Here is a 10000-nt window from a genome sequence, read left to right as displayed (position 1 = left end):
AATGGAGATCTAATGCTTCCGGATACTTTTCGCTCGGATGGAGAGTGAAGAAGCGACACGACATCCGGCGTGTATGTGTGTCCCTGTGTCTGTGTGTCGTTCTGTCTGGTGGCATCCGATTCCGAAACCGGACCCCAGTGCTTCGACTTCGACTTGGACGGTCTGCAGCAGCAGCTTAATTGATTTTCTGCGCCAACGAGATCTCCGGTCGGTATCGCCGAGCGCTGGTCGAAGAGAAAGTAAAGCCAAATATAATAAGCAATCAAGTGGCAACCACCATACCACCGTACCCAATTCAACACGGTACCGTCCTTCAGCAGCAGCTTCTGCTTCTTGTTCTTCCAGCGGCTCCAATGCGCCAGTATGGTCAATGGTGGACTCGACCGAGCCCCGCAAATGGAGTTGGACAGTTTTGACAGAATGCCAAGTAGCTGAGATGCCGTTTTAATCGCCAAAGAGAGAGAGAGACAGAGAGAAAGAGAGAATGCGTCAGAGGAAGGATAAAAGGGAGTGGGCTTGTGGTTTGACCGTCTCCACTAGAGAGAGGCTTCCTGAAATGGCTTCTGATGACGACGTGCCGATGGTTGAGTGGAGTGCTGGGGTCCATCCGGAAGGTAATTAACTGTGAGCTGAAGGCAAGTGATAGTGAAGGTTGCTGCCGCCTGCCGGTATCAGAGGCGGGCCTTCGAGATCGATCAAATGCAAGAAACGGAACCGGAGTGATTACTTATTCCTCCCGAACCCAAAAATCCTTTCCAGCCTCGGGCCCAGGCGAGTTCAGGCGTCTGCGAGGGACAGATCTGGGACATGTGTGCTGCTCACATCTGCGCTGGATTTCTTTTTCAGACAATTCCTTGCGATGGTTTAGGCCTTTCATTTGTTGCCAGCTGCCGGCGTGTGTCGTGTATTCAAACAATAATGTGCGCTTTACACGAGCATCCATTATGGGGGCGAGCATGCTTCCTGCACTCCACGTCGTAGCGCCGGTCGCTTTCTCACACACAAACACACACACACACACACACACGCAGACACTCGGTATCTCACTCGTTCTCATTACACGTAATAGTGTGTCCTCGAGACGAAACTGTAGCGCCTGTTGTGGAAAAGCGAATGAAAAGACCTTTGGTGAACTTGCGGGTTCGGTTTCCTTCGTCCTCCGTCACGCGTTCCCAGCTTGAGGGAGCTTTTCATGAAGGCTACCAGTAGCCACCGGCAGTCTGTGACAGATTGAACTACGGGCTGTACGGACCGTAACCGTCCCGGCAACAGTCGTTGACAGTAGCACAGGAGAAGCAACACGCGAGAGAGAGAGAGAGAGAGAGAGAGAGAGAAAGAAAAGATATCCGATGCAGGCCTACAACAATCAAATGAACAGTTTGCAGCGAACGAGTGTGAAAAGTGTGAAAATGGAAGCCTCGTTGCCCCCCGAGGAAAAGGGCTATATGGCGCGACGCTGCTCTATTTATAAAATAACTTGCAGCATCAACGTCGTCGGCGGCTGTGGTGCTTTGCTGGAGAGAAATGTGTAGGAAAATGTGTGGCTTTTCCATGCCCGGGCCCAGTCAGTGCGGCTGGTCCGGGATTGCTTTTGCGCCAAGCTACAGCATGGCTATGCAGGATGCAGCCATGTGCCGCAAGCAGCACGAGCTGGTGAAAAAGGCAATGATGTTTACTTCCTTCATGCGACAAAAGGCGACGGCAGCAGCAGCAACAGCAGTGCCAATGCACTGTTTGCACCGAGTAAAAGGCCAGCATATCCTGGCTCCTATTGTGAAGCGCGTAGCGCTGGTGCGGTAGAAGAAGGATGCGGGTCTCATTATGAAAATGATCTTTCTTGAACTGCTGCTGCTGCTGCTGTCATTCCGATGATGCTCGTAGCCGTAGCGTCCTTGCATTGTGCACAACGGTAGCGGCAGCCAGACAAACCGTAGCAACACGCGCCTTGCTTGGCCTGCTGCTGCTGCTGCTGGTTCTGTATACATTAGTAGAAATGGAGGAAAAATGGCGGGCGAAATCCTTTTCGGTAGAAAGCGCGGAACAGCATCACCAAGGGAACGCCAGAGACCCGCGCGGATCGTGCTTTCATGGATGAAAGCATGAAAATTGAATCATTCGCTGGTGAATGAAGGCGGATTTCGTTGTTCGGCAGCGGAATAGAACAGGGGAAAGCTACCCCCGTTTTTTCATTCTTCTCTGCACGTCTGGCGTCAATGCCAATGCTTCCTATACCACTAATTGGCTTGTTTGAACAACATTCACAAAACACACACACACTCACACACACGGCATATGGCGTGCAGGGCTGATAAGGAAAACTATTTGCCGTTTGCGGCTTCCACCATTCGGCTTAGAACCTTTCTCTCTCTCTCGTTGTGTGCACGAGAAATTTAGTTTTTGAGAATACTTTTCCTCGTGGAGAAAAAAGGCTTTGGAATTGGAAAGCCTCTCGGGCGCGATGAATTAAATTATGCTTCAAGCGTTCTTACCAGCTAATACCAGAACCAGTGTGAATTGTTTGTGTGTGTTGGTGTGTGTGTGTGTGCACTCGGCAGCATTCAACAACTTTTTAATTTTTTAGCTTCCTCTTCGCGCGTCCGCCATTGCTCATGGTTGCTCGGTACGGAAACAATCGGCAGCTTTGGCACCGGTACCAGCGCAAATAAAATAATTCACAAACCAACAGTCCCCCTTTCCCATGTACCTCTCGTTTCGCGTGTCCACATGACGTTTGAATGGATTGGTGCTGCATAGGATTTGAGGAGGACGAGAGAGAAAAAAATCCCGGAAGAAAACGAAAAACAAACAAACACAAACCGTCGACCATCGGAGTGCTGGAGTCGATTCGTCCCAGAAACATTCCCACTCCACCTCCCACCCCCTCGAAAACAGTCATTCTCGTTGCACAAAGCCTGCGCCCTTCGTGCAAGTGCATTTCGACTCCTGGCAGACTCCGTTGGAACCGTTTCCGGTGCCTGGTCTGGTCAGCGGGCAAAAAATGGAAGGCTTTAGATGCAACGGGGCTCCACTCCACGATACGCCCATTGAAACGAACGAGTTGTTAGGACGCCGCCACCAGCGACGCAACTAGAACTCCGTTAGGTCCGGTCGTTAGAGGCCGCAACAGCAACAGCAGCAGTAGCTATCGTATCGCTACCGAGGCCTCGACAACCGAGAGCGCCGAGCAGAGCCGAGCCAACAACACAAATACTTTGGCGGAAACGATTCGGCAAAATGAAAATTAAAAATTAATGCGAACAAATTAAATAAACACATTCTAAAACTATAAATTACTTTCGCCGCTTACTGTCGGCGTTGCGCAGCGCCATTTCGGGGTGGTGCACCAACACCATTGCAGTTTGCTTGGACCGGTGGCGGTCGCAGACGAGGCACGGAATCTGTTTTCGTTCAGACCGGCAGCTGGCAGTGAATGTTTATGGCCTCCGGCGGCAACTACATGTGAAGGTTCACATTTCCTGGACCCGGTTTCTGGATGCTCTATGCTGGCAGACCAGAGACGACCGTTAGGCTTCTGCCAGCTGCTATTCAGTGCTCTTCAGTGGTGCAGCGATGACGACATGGTGTGTGTGTGTGACGACGATTTAAAGTCTTAAAACCCATTTCCCGTAATGAGTCTTATGGAAAAGCTGGCCAGCTGGTCTCTACTGTCGAGATCTTAAGACGAAGATTGTGACAGGTTCTTCATGATGCTACCTCTCTCTCTGTACATACCATTATTTCCGCTTTCCATCTTCCTTATTTAGAAGAGCTTCCTGTGTGACAAAGGACCATCTGTAGACCCTGCGCGGTCACATCAAATCGATCAAAACCCGAAGCCACAATCGACTTGCGCCATATTTTGCGCTTTAAGTGGCGCTCGAACGGCGTTCAAGAATCATTTATGCTCGCCTTCTAATGCTCCTGGTCCCCCTCGGCATCACGAAACTGAGGACCGGGCACCCGTCGCGTACACATCCGCGCAATGAAAAATGGTCGAAACGCAATGACCCAAACGCCATTACAACGTGTATCCACACCACTACTACCACCAGCACCACCAGCACCACCATCAGCACCGGTATGTGGCGGATTACAGATAGTAATGGTACTTCTGAAATGGCCCCACTATGGCTGCAGAATGTGTCGTTGTCGTCGTCCGCTTTCGGCTTCGTGTTTTTTTTCCGCCACTCTCTGTCTCATTGTTCGTACATTTGAAACTGTTCCCCTCTCCCCCTACACTCGCTGGTCCTTGGTCCTGAGTCTCAAACGGGACACGGTAAGCCGAAGCCATACGTTTCGGTGGTTTCGTTCCCGGAACCTGCCGTTCCGTTCCAAATATTATTTCCACGTGCCACATGGTGCTACAAGGAGGGAGTGTTGTGGGGAAAGGGGAGGTTATGTCGATGGTACTCCAAAGAAGGAAGACGGTTTTTGCGCGAAACATGATTTTTGCTCCTGCCTCTGTTGCTGTTGTTGCCCACCAGTCGTTGCCGTCTTCAAAAGTGGCTGACACACACACACACCGACTCCGACAACGCCGGGTATCGGGGTGCCTGACATGGTTTTTATCTTTTTAAATTGCGCCACCGTCGCCCATGCTGGCTGGCGGTTCTCTCGAGGGAGGGGGAATTGGCAAACATGTGTTCCGAAGTGGCAAATCATGCCCGGGAATGTACGGTTGTGTCGTGTGCGCGTGCCTACCCTGGGAGCTTTAGTGGTTAAGTTGGGGTCTGTTATGACGGCAAATAACAGGCCCGACTTTGAGGTTATTTTACATTTCGCCATTTGCCGCTTTGTCTTGCTTGCCCGAGGGGGACGACGACGATCCACCTACCTTGTCGCTTTTACTCCCAAAGCCATTTGGCCGGGTTGGAACAATGCCGTTTCTGATACAACCTGGAACCAACAGTTCGGTTCCTCGTAGTCAACATTGTGCCTTGATTGTGCTGATGATGCCGGAATGGTCAACAGTTTTAAGTGCACTAAACATGTCTCAAAACCAAGGTCAATTAGGAATTGCATTCCCAGAGCAAACAGGAATGGGCGTACAAAGGCTATAGCTGGAACTGGAACATTGTTCATTGAAACATGCGCCCTACTCTACACAAACCCAAACCAGTTCGTTAAATTACATCCGGCCACTTTCGTGGCTGACTGCCACTCGCTGCTGCCGGAAATGCATCTTTCGATGGGTCCGGAGCCACTTGGTGGTGTCTGGATCAGCCACGCAACCACGAGGTGGTTAACTAGTTTTTCGGATTCCGTCCGATAGTGATTTACAGTCTGCCCATTGGCGTCGGCGTTTCCAATCGAGCAGTAGACGTGTGTGGTGTGTGGTTCAATCCTCCAACTCCGGTCACTCGTCATCGATGCCACAGTCACTCATCAGCACCATTTGCAATCCCGTCGCTTTCGTCTAATGATATTACTGATCCCGGACGTAGGGAGGCTTGGGCTTCGTTTTGGGCTCTGAAAACCCGGGAACGACCTACGTCGATGTTTGTACAAATGCGCCGGATGTTGTGGTTTAGCATCGCCTCGAGGCGATTTGCCAGCCAGCGAACGAGCGATCCGAGCACAGGAAGCCACTGGAATCGGCTACAACATTACCCAATTTCTGCGATGCGGCCGGTAACCGTACGGGAGGAAAATGGGATCGGCAGCTGCATCCGGCCGGTAGCCAAAGTTGGCTCCAGTCAACAACAGCGTTTGACAGGGGAAAACTCAATCATTACTGCACCAACATCCAGTGGCTCGGGCGCTCGAGGCACGCAGACCTCGTCCGACATCCTTCGATCGACATTCGATTTGTGGTTGATGGTGGTCGGTTGTCGGAACCAAAAAACAAAAAAATAACCGAGAACCAGAACGCCTGAGTCCGGTGGAAAATTGGATAAACTTGGGGCCGTTCGAAGACCCCCTCTAATCAGGCTCCAGGAGGTTCTTATCGATCCAACTTGCTTTAGAAGCTGCCGACGCTGAGTCGGAAAATCAATGTCGACAAAAGTACATATTTTAAAATTGCTCAATTACCAGAAATAGAAGGGAACCGACCCCACATTCCATACACAATTGGAAGCACATGGCAAGTCGGTACAATTGATACCACGTTGGTGGCGTGTTGCATGCGTGAGACATTTCATTACTTCACTTCCACTGGCTCATTACAATCGTGATCGCCGAGAGCTGAGTTAACAAGGAATGTGCATTACAGGACCGGACTGATTGTACCGATCGGATCGCATTCCCCGACAATTTTTTTCCCTCCCATTAATGCCAGACGCATTCCAAACAATAATGCAATTATGTTGTGAAATGAATCTTCCACTTTGGAATGATTTCCCTCGATTGAAAGCTATTTATGTGCGATTATTGTTCGCGTGAATAAATGCGATTGTAATTGATTTCCCTCAAGTTACATTCCGTATGGGGTAAAAACGTTGAACTTTGTGGCCGCGTCGAGCAGTCAGTTTTGATTATATGCGGCCCCAAAAACTCTCGTATCCATTATTAAAACTCATTAAAGTTGGTGTGCGTGGTGCTGTGGACTGACGCTTCCAACCACCAACCCAACACGATCGTCTAATGCTGGCCAGGAGTCAGAGTCGAGATGGTTTCGTAGCATGAAATTGGGGAGAAAAAATGGTCGAAACAACAGCACAGAAGCAGAGGAAGAAAAATAAATCTGGATGCCAGGGCAGCAACCGAAAACCTACTCGTATGAATATGTCCATCAAACGTCATTTGTCTAAGGTGGTGGAGGGAAGCGGGTTGAGGGGGTGGTATTCGACCAGGCTGCTATGAATGGTACTACCGCACACATTGAGCCAACCATTTCCAGCAGCAGCAGCCGGCTAATCGTGCTGGACTGACGAGAAAATGATAACCCCACCACACGGTCCGCCCCAAAACACAGATTCATCCTTCTCTCTTTCCTTTTCTCTCTCTCTCTCTCTCGTTGGACTGAGGCAACAATTTTAGCATTCGCCGGCGAGTTGATGGTGGCCGTTTGGGGGCATGGGGATGCGGTAAACATCGTGACGGTTTCGTTTCGCTTCGCTCTGAGTAAATATTCATGTGTGGCATAATAAATTACTCATCCCGTTTGCGTTCGGTACACGTGGCGTGCCCACAATTCGTCACGTTCACCAGCCGCCCTGCTCTGGCTCCGGCTCTGGCTCTGGCTCTGTTCGATGCTCCTTTTGTCCTCGCCTCCCATGAGACCTACAGCAGCGCAATGGCGTGTACCGAGTGTCATGTTTCAGTAGGAGAAGGACGAGGATGAGGGTCCAGCGTCCAACAAGGTTGCAACACTTTTTGCAGAAAACGATAAAATTATGAATTTATAAGAATGTCCCTCCTCTTCGTCAGCTCGTGCGCCACTTGCGTTTCGGTCGCTAGAGGATGTGGTCAGGGTAGGGACATTATCTTTGAGCATGAAATTGAACGCGCTCGATGGTTTGTGTGTCCTCTCGCAAATGCACAACATTAAGGACTTACTTTTGGGGTAGCAGATTGATGTGACAGACAAATCTGTTCTGATCAGTTTTTTTTATGAAAAATCGTTGCTTCTACAGCCGACAAGAACAGTTATATCGTCCAAAGCACAAATATAAACGACTTGGATCTATTGTAGAGCTACAACATGCTAGAAGTGCAAACGTCAGACGTTTCCACAGCAACGAGCCTCTTGGCTATAACACGAATCTAGAAACGTCATCTGCCATCGATTTCTTCGAACCTATGAACACGTTCAAACACATTGCACCCTAGCGTCCAAGATGAGTTCCGCAATCAACATCGAATTGCTCTTCATCGTCGTCGTTTGCTAATAAACTGCGCCACCATCGGCATGCTCTTCGGAACGCCAAGTATTAGTAAACTAATTGAACGCATTCCATCAAACGCAAACGGTGCAGTGCAGTGCGAGAACGCAGAGCACGGCTTTAGAACCTCTCGATAATCAACATGACAGGAAAACCGGAAACCGCTGCGATGGCGAAACGGTGCGGAGTGCAAATCTCCGACAACAAGATGCCGGTAAAGCCGTGTTATCCGTGGTGGCCACTACTGCAGTCGGCAAACCCCCGACCCCATTTGCACTGCGTTGAAGGGTGTGATTAATAATGCATATTCATCGAATTTCGAGCAGCAGCAGCAGCAGCAGCAGCAGCAAGAAGCGTCTGTCAATTGACGGAAGTGGTCGGCGAAACGGGTTGTTGCCGTTGGCGTTATCTTTCACCGGATGCGGCTCCCGATGACCACGATGATGATGATGGTGATGGCGTGAAAATGAACGATGGATGTTACACACACATACACACGCGCGCGTGCACGTGCACACAGGTCAGGCCCTACCGGTGTCAGGCCCTTAAGGCACACTCGAGTGCGCCCATCAACCGGATCCGCATGCAGATGACATGGCCATCGACCAGCCACCTGCCTCTCCTTCCCTTCCCGATACCACTCCTAGTGACACTTCACACCGAGCATAAGCCCTTTCGATGGAATTCGAACCATCTTCATCTGGCTTCTTCCCCAGACCAACTCCCGGGGCATCATCTTCTTCCATCGGGATCGGGTGTTTGCATGTTAGAACGAGGAGAGCGAACAGCTCAAGAGGCTGATGTGTGGATGGCACTCGAGGGAAAGGATACTTGAGCAACACTAAAAATGCTCCGCATTTCACCACTACAGCTGCGTCAGTCATCAACCTAGCCAGCCCAGTCCAGGGTTTTACAAAGGAACTTTTTCGAAATTAATGACGCAATTGCAGAGCACTTGATCGCACATCCCTCGCACGGCGCATCGAGTGCCCTCGAGCACTAGCGCGAGGTGTTTGGTGGTAAACATCGACGTTGAATTGATGCACTTAATGGTGGCGCATGTTTTGGAAATATTATACGTGAACTCTCGACGTCGATGAGTCGACGGCATACTCCAGCTAACGGGCTGGCTGCTGCCAGCTAATGGAGAGAGCGCCACGGAGACTCCAGCAAGGGGCGAACTTCAAGTAAATTATCGCTAGCGCTAGTATCGCACTTTATACGCTCATCCTCAGTTGGCATCACTTGCCCGGGAGCAACCACCAACCACTAAATTATCGCTTGCCGTTTGGTGTGGAAATATTATCGCAGATTATATCTCTTCCTTGTCCTCGGGATGCACGAAGTCGGTTAGTAAGCGGAACTAATCCTTTATATTTGCAGTGCTACTATTTTCTACGCGTTGTGGCTGCTTGCAGTGCGCGCTATGCACCGTTAATTGCATCTCTGGGAGCGCAATTTGTTGGCTTAGTAATCATTCTCGGTGTTTCTTTCGTTCGCTACTGAACAACAATTCTAATCGGTTATAGCCGATTCACGCCATAAGGAGCGAAAATCAATTCTGAACGAACAGAATCGAAAGAGGAGCACTTAACGTCGCAATATTTTTTATTTTCTAATGAATCCAACGTCCAATTGTCGTGTAATAAAGCAAACGCAGCTAATGATGAACTGCACAGAAAAAGCCCTCGCGAAACCCCCAGCAGGAAGCGGCTGTTTTCCAAGAAAGCTTCGTTAAACCGAAATTCCAGCTCCCCAACAGCCCACTGGTGCCTCTGACAACCTTTTAAATAAACGTTTCCCCAGCGTCCAGCGACTGGTACACGCTGCACACGCCTGTCTGTCGCTAATGGGCTACTGCTGCTGCTGCTACAGCTTTGCTTTCGTTTCGTAACAAGCAAAGGGGATGCAACGCAGCGCAGGTTCCCGGAGGCGAAGGCATTAACTATTCAGTAGCGTCGAGTTGAAAAATAGTACAGTTTACGTGAAAATTAGACGCTATCAGAGATGCTCTGCTTCTCTCTGACTTGGTCGTTCGTCGTTATCGTCCTGCAGACGCGAGAAGGGAAAGGAATCGCGTTTGCTGCGTTGCAAAAACCGGCCACCATGCTGTTCGCCTTACCGTTTACGACAAATCCCTGAGCCCCCAGCGCGGGGACAACCCCTTTGACTGC

The 10000-nt window shown here is 50.1% G+C and overlaps 1 protein-coding gene across 1 annotated transcript in view; it reads left to right on the top strand.

The window, feature by feature from the left end:
• LOC125952827 (protein O-mannosyl-transferase TMTC2) overlaps positions 1 to 10000 on the top strand; it is a 125318-nt gene that overhangs the window by 90515 nt on the left and 24803 nt on the right. The gene's annotated exons all lie outside the window — the stretch shown is intronic.

This window comes from Anopheles darlingi, chromosome 2 (assembly GCF_943734745.1).
Source record: "Anopheles darlingi chromosome 2, idAnoDarlMG_H_01, whole genome shotgun sequence".
Lineage (NCBI taxonomy): Eukaryota > Metazoa > Arthropoda > Insecta > Diptera > Culicidae > Anopheles > Anopheles darlingi.
This window is presented reverse-complemented; position numbering and strand designations above follow the sequence as displayed.